Raw genomic sequence first — 7,180 nt, 5'->3', positions numbered from 1 at the left:
TATATATACTATATATATATATATATATATATATATATATAGATATATATAGATATATATATATATATATATATATCTATATATATATATATATACTATATATAGATATATATATATATATATATATATATGTGTGTGTGTGTGTGTGTGTGTGTGTGTGTATGTATGTGTGTGTGTGTGTGTGTGTGGTCACCCCTTCTCACCCCCAATCCTATTGGGGATCAACTTGGACTCAACATAAAAAACTATGGATTTAGACACTTATAGCTGACATTTTTACGTTATTTTTCACCCCTTTTCAGCCCCCACCTTCCTATCTGAGATGAAGTTGGAAGGCATCGAGAATGTCACTATTCATCTCAGCGACAGCAAAAACTATGGATAAGACTTTAATATCTATTGTTTTTAGTTATTTTGCCCCCTTTGGTGCCAGTGATGTCTTGCCCTAACGGTATTATTTTCTTGATAGTAAGTCATGTGTTAAATTGCTCAATGCATATTAGAGTTATGCTGGCACATGTACACACACACACATCTATTTATGTATTTATATTATAAATATATATATATATATATATATATATAGATAATAATATCTATATATACACATATCATATGCCCCTTAAACACAAACTATCATAGACATGCAAGCGTACATAAATAAATCACACACACATACGACACACACACACTCACACACACACACACACACATATATATATATATATATATATATATATATATATATATATATATGTGTGTGTGTGTGTGTGTGTGTGTATGTATATATATATATATATATATATATATATGTGTGTGTGTGTGTGTGTGTGTGTGTGTGTATGTGTGTGTTTGTTTTATGTATGTATGCTTGCATGTGTATGATAGTTGCGTTAAGGGGTCAAATGACCCTATTTAACTAAAAGGAGATAACTGATAGCAAGACCTACCTTGTTTACTCCCATCACCTATGATGAAGTGCCAAGACTAAGTTCATTAAACAGGTGTGAGGTAATCTTATATGTAATTAAATTAATTAAAGGGCATCACTCCATAAACAGTTTTAAAAGGCTAAGTATTTCCCTGATTTCAAAAGTCTAAGTACTTCCCTTGTTCTAACTCACTTCAAGTAAATTGAAGGAAAACAGCTCAATTACCGCTCTATGTTTCTACGTAAACAAATACTGGTGAAAAAGAAAACACTTATAAAAATTTTAAATACAAAAATTTATTATCAAACTCAAAATGTATGAGTGAAATTCACAATATCAGGTAAATTTACTGTTACTTTAAAAGAAAACAATGTTTTTTTAATTCTTGAATTAATTAAGAGAAATTAAATCAAAATTAATTTATCACAAAAATCAAGAAAATTTATTAATTAATCGAAATTCAAAAGTGTTAGACAATAATTAAAATTTGGAAATTAATTCACAAGTGCTAAACAACAATAAAACTTGAAAAGAATTCTAAGTAAATGCAAATTAATTCACAAGTGTTAAATTCAATTAAATGTGCAACGATTAATTAACGAAAAGAGTTAAGTCAATTAAATTGTGAATGCAAATGAAAGCACATAAAAAGGTGGAAAATATCAAAATTGCAAAAAGCATTAATCACACAGAACATATATATACAAAACACTCTCCACTGACAAAAGAACAAAAAAAAAACTCAATAAGGAAATTGAATTAATGCACAAAAAATCACTTCAAATGAAACATAAATCACTTCATATGAAACAATCTCAAAACATAAAAATTTGCGATGTGTAAAAAATGAAATTTCACCAAACCACTGTAACTGTTAGTTGCAACTAAGAAACCTTGTAATAACACATTGACTTGGTACCAATTGTTTCTGCTGCAGCTAGTTCCAAAATTTCACCATTCACAATATTTCAAAAAATATTGTGAATATGAAAGGAATAATTATTCATAACGAAAGCAAAACTATTGACGTCACTTCCCAAAGATGATGTATGCTTAAACAGAAGGTTCTAGAATGATCTTACTTAAAGATGATGCAATACCATAGGAACATGATGAAATCTTCATGTGTTTTCTCAACAAAGACATACACATCTGAAATAGACTCGAGCGAGTATGATTGATGTTATGAAAACAAAACAGAGACTTCGAGTTTTCCTTATCTCGTGTGATGACAATAATTTCTAGCTGGGCACGGACAATGTTAATCTCTCTTTTCACATTCTACATTCTCTTAACTTTTAAATTATATTATGCGAAATCTGAACATACATTTTTAGAACATACTATCACTCTTAGCTAAATAAGGAATCTGAAAATATTGCAAACACTTTTCCAACATTTCATGGTTATAGAGAGGAAATATGCATTACGAAAGTAACAGGATATAATATACCTCCCCGCAGAAGATTGGTTATCATGATGTTGAAGCCAACAATTCGCAATGGGATAAATAATCAGCAACTACATTGTTTTTGCCACAAATGTGCTGCACTCTTAAAATATACTGTTGCAAGTACAAAGATCACCTGGTCAGTCTTTGATTATGATTTTTCGTTCGCTGGATAAATGACAGGGGATTGCGATCAGACAACACTAAAATTTCTTCATTCCTCGGTCTGTTCACATACACTTCAAACTTTTTCAATGCTGTGATTAAGGCTAAAGTTTCCTTCTCGATTGTCGAATATACTTTCTGATGTTTTTTCAGTTTTGAAGACATGAAGCACACAGGATAGTGGATATTATTTTCATCTTCTTGAAGTAGAACAGTTCCAATGCCACAGTCAGAAGCATCAACTTGTATCACAAATTTCTTGTTGAAGTCTGGAGCTTGAAGGACTGGTCTTGAAGTTAAAATGGCTTTTACCTTCTCAAAGGATTCTTGACACTCTGGAGTCCAAACAAACGTAGCTTTGGGACTAGTTAAGTCTGTCAAGGGAGCTACTACTGCTGAGAAATTTGGGCAGAAATGATGATAGAATCCAGCCATGCCCAAAAATCTCTCTGTAGCTGTTTCCTGGTACTAGGTGCGGTAGCCTTACGGATACCTTCTACATTAGCATTTACTGGAGCTAGAATGCCTTTCGCAACTACAAACCCAGATACTGAACAGTTGCCTTTCCAAACTCACTCTTCTCTAGGTTGACTGTTAGTCCTACTTCTTGTAGTTTCTTGAAAACTTTCCTCAGAATCTTCAGATGTTCTTCCCATGTTGTAGAGTAAATCACTATGTCATCCAGGTATACACCTACTCCTTCTATCGATCCTAGCAGTTGATCCATCACTCATTGAAATGTTGCAGGTGCATTCATCAGACCAAACGACAGAACAGTATGCTGATACAGTCTAAAAGGAGTAATAAAAGCTGAACAGCAAGTTCACATTCTCATCTAAGGGAATTTGATAATATCCTTTCAACAAGTCTACCTTGGAAACAAACTTGGCTTGCCCAATATTATCAAGTAACTGATCTATAAGAGGCAAAGGATAAGTTTCAGCCACACTGATGGAATTCAGTTTCCTATAATCAGTACACATCCTAAATGAATCATCTGGTTTCTTCACTAATACACATGAAGAACTGAAGTGACTTGAACTGGGTTCTACTAATCATGTTGCAGTAAATACTCAACCTCTTTCTTCAGAAATTCTCAATGGTAAGGTGATAAGCAATAAGCTCTTTGCTTGAATGGCTTTCCATTTTCTTGAATCTTGGTCTCATGCTTGGTCAGATCAGTACGCCTAGGTACATCTGCAAAAATTTCTGGAAACTTCTAATCACTTTACTAAGTCTTCACCTTGTTCAGCACTCAGATGTTTCAACTTATCCTCCAAAGTTTCAAAAAGTGAAGAATTATTCATCTTTGTTTCAGCTCCCAATTTTTAGCCATCATCGTCTTCTGTAGATGAAGTTGTTTGGGTTATTGACACAGTTTCAGTTTTAGTTTCCAAGAAATAAGGTTTCAGGAGGTTCACATGTATCTTCCTTTGTCTTCTTCTTCTTTCTGGTGTTTCAATCACATAAGTTCTATCACTTAATTTCTCAATATATCTTACAAAGACCTTGTTGACCAACACTAAAACTTCTTAGCTTAGTCTTAGCATCATATCTCTTTTTCATTTTCTCTTGACTCACTTTCAAATTTTCTAATAAAAATTTTCTGAACTCTTTCAACCTTTTCCTTAAGTTCTTCACATATTCTCCTTGCATTTCATCTTGATTTTCTTCCCAATTTTCTGCAAGAATCTTCAACGGTCCTCTCACTTCCCTACCAAAAATCATCTCATTAGGTGAATAAACCATACCTTCTTGATAGGCATTCCAAACTTCAAACAACATTACTGGTAAGCCAACATCACACTCCCTTCCTGACTCAGAATAATACTTTATCAGCATACTTTTCAATGTCTGTTGGAACCTTTCCAAGGCACCTTGAGTTTCTGGATGATAAGCAGTGGATAAGTGTTGTTTCACTCCTAACAAATTCATCACATCCTGGAATAACTTTGAAGTAAAGTTTCCTCCCCTATCACTTTACTATTTCTGGTATACCAAATTTTGAGAAAACTCCACAAGTTTTACAGCAACTATCTTGGCAGATATGTTTCAAACAGGGATTGCCTCTGGATATCTTGTCACAGGACACATTAATGTTAACAAATACTCATTTCCCTTCTTTGTCTTTGGCAGTGGTCCAACCATATCTATAATCACTTTGCTAAAGGGTTCTCCTTTAACTTCTGTAGGTTGTAGGGGGGCTTTCTGGATGGTTTCATTCGGTTTTCCAGCTATCTGGCTGGTATGACGCTCACAACAGAACCTGCTAACATCCCTGTGAAGTCCAGGCCAGAAAGAAATATTTAATGATCTCCACAGTCTTCCTGATTCCCATTTGTCCAGACTCATGAGCTACTGCAACCACTTACTTTCTCAATGAATATGGAATCAAAATTTGATTATATTCACCCCATACAGCATCTCCTGGTATATCGGTAGGTCTATACTTCCTCATCAGCAAACCTTCCTTCAGATAATAACAGGTAGGAGTTTGTTGCCTCTCTTCTCGATCACCAACTCTGAAAAACAAATCAGCTAATGATGCATCCTCCTTCTGCAAGTCCATTAGCTTCTCTCTTGTCACTTGATCAACTTCAAGGGTTGAATTCTCAATATCTGCTAACTCAGCTACTGTAGTTTCACTACTGTCTTCATAAACACTTTGACTACTCGGATTCTCTTCAGGGACAACAGGTTCTTCTTCCTCATCGTTGTTGTCATCTTCTTCATGGGAAATCTCTTCTTGGTCAGCACTAGGGGAAACATCACTTCCCTGGAACAATTCTTCTAAGCACAAAGATCCTTCACTTGATCCTTCTTGTGTGTGTAAATCCTCAGTTTCTTCACTTACAGTCATAGTCCTTTTCATACTTCTGGTAGTTACACAACTAGGAAACAGGTTGGGGTTATTCTTCTCCAACTCTACAGTAGGACTAATCGTCAACGGTTTGTCTGTCACTACAGGATAAGGAATAAATGGTACACCACCAACTTCATTCCCCAACAGAAAATGTACACCTTCCACAGCCAGTGAGTCCTTTTAAGCAAAATCAACATCCCATGTCACCAATTCACACAACAGGTGCAAGCAGCATATAGGAGTTACTTCCTCTCCTCCTATACCCTTCAAACTAACTGAATCTCCGGTGAGACTCTTCTGCAACTGAGGGTGAGCACCACGTACTACCACACTATGGCTACTCTCATCATGTAACATCTTGACTGGTGCCTGCACACTTCCTCCTTGAGTTCACAGCATACCCTCATAGATATATGGCTTAAAAGCCTCCACACTGCTAAGACACCCACTGCTTGAGATTACATTTCCACTGTTGCTAAACACTCAGCTTGTTTAGTTGCAGTCTTCTCTGGAGTCTGATTCATTCCCACACTGTTCTTCGTAGTTTGTTTCACCTGGTCACCTTTCATTATTTGACCAACTGGCTATGACTGTTGTTGATTCCGGTAATATTCTTGACTGTAGTGTCCTCCTCTTCCACACTTGAAGCAAACAACATTAGGTTTCTGTAACTGTCTTGAAAAATTGGATGAGGATTTCATATAAGTTTGCTGAGGTGTATTACCTAGTGTACTCTTGGTAGTATCACTCATAGGTTTCCCATTAAATTTGTTCCTGAAAATTGGATGAGACTTAAAACCTGGGCGGTGTTGATTCTGGTACTTGACATTGTAATTGCGTTTGCTACTAATTATATTGTAATCTTCACTCAGTGTAGCAGCTTTGTCAAGTTTCTTAACCTCTCTCTCTCTCTCTCTCAAATAGGTTCTTATATGTTCAGGAATTCCCCTAAGATATTGTTCAAGGACAAGTAATTATTCTAACTCATCAAAAGTTTTAACTTTAGCAGATTCTAACCAATGTTTAAAACACCTTCTCACTTTATAAGCATAATCTAAGAAGGTTCCCTTCTCATCTTTTCTTAAATTTCTGAATCTTTCATTGTAGTACTCTTGGGTCATCTGGTAAACTTGTAGCACACTGTGTTTAAGTACCTTGTAGTCTTTGCACTAATCAACTGTTAAGGCTAAATAAGAACTTTTCCCTTTACCAATTAAGACACTTTGTAGCAAAACTGACCATTTATCTTCTGGCCATCCCACACCTGAAGCCCCTTTCTCAAAGTGATCAAAGAACTCATCTGGAGCTTCTTCAGTAAACTTAGGGATTAACTTCTGTACTCTTACTACATCAAATACAGGGTCTTGATTACCTTGGTTAGGGTTAGATGGTCTCACAGGTAATGTAGATCTAGCTCTTATCAATTCCATCTCTCTTTGAAACCTTGCTCTTTCTCTTTCCTCTTCTGCAACTTTTTCTTCTTCTCTTTCTCTTCTTTCTTGTTTTTCACTGTCTATTCTTTCTCTTTCAGCTTGCATTCTCTCTCTTTCAGCCTGCATTTTCAGCTTAATCAAATTCTCTTCTGCTTCGATGCATCTAAGCTCTAACTCTGTATCACTTTTTTTTTCTTGCTTATTTATAAGATCAGCACGTGCTACATTCAACAATTCTTGAGCCAATTCTAACTCATCTTCATCAGTTATCCTACCAGAGTCTATCAATGATTCCATAGCAATACATTTTATTTGTGCCTTTACCATACTAGTAGAC

The sequence above is a fragment of the Macrobrachium nipponense genome, chromosome 8 (genome assembly GCF_015104395.2).
Source record: "Macrobrachium nipponense isolate FS-2020 chromosome 8, ASM1510439v2, whole genome shotgun sequence".
Taxonomy (NCBI): Eukaryota; Metazoa; Arthropoda; class Malacostraca; order Decapoda; family Palaemonidae; genus Macrobrachium; species Macrobrachium nipponense.
Note: the sequence above shows the minus strand (reverse complement) of the source record.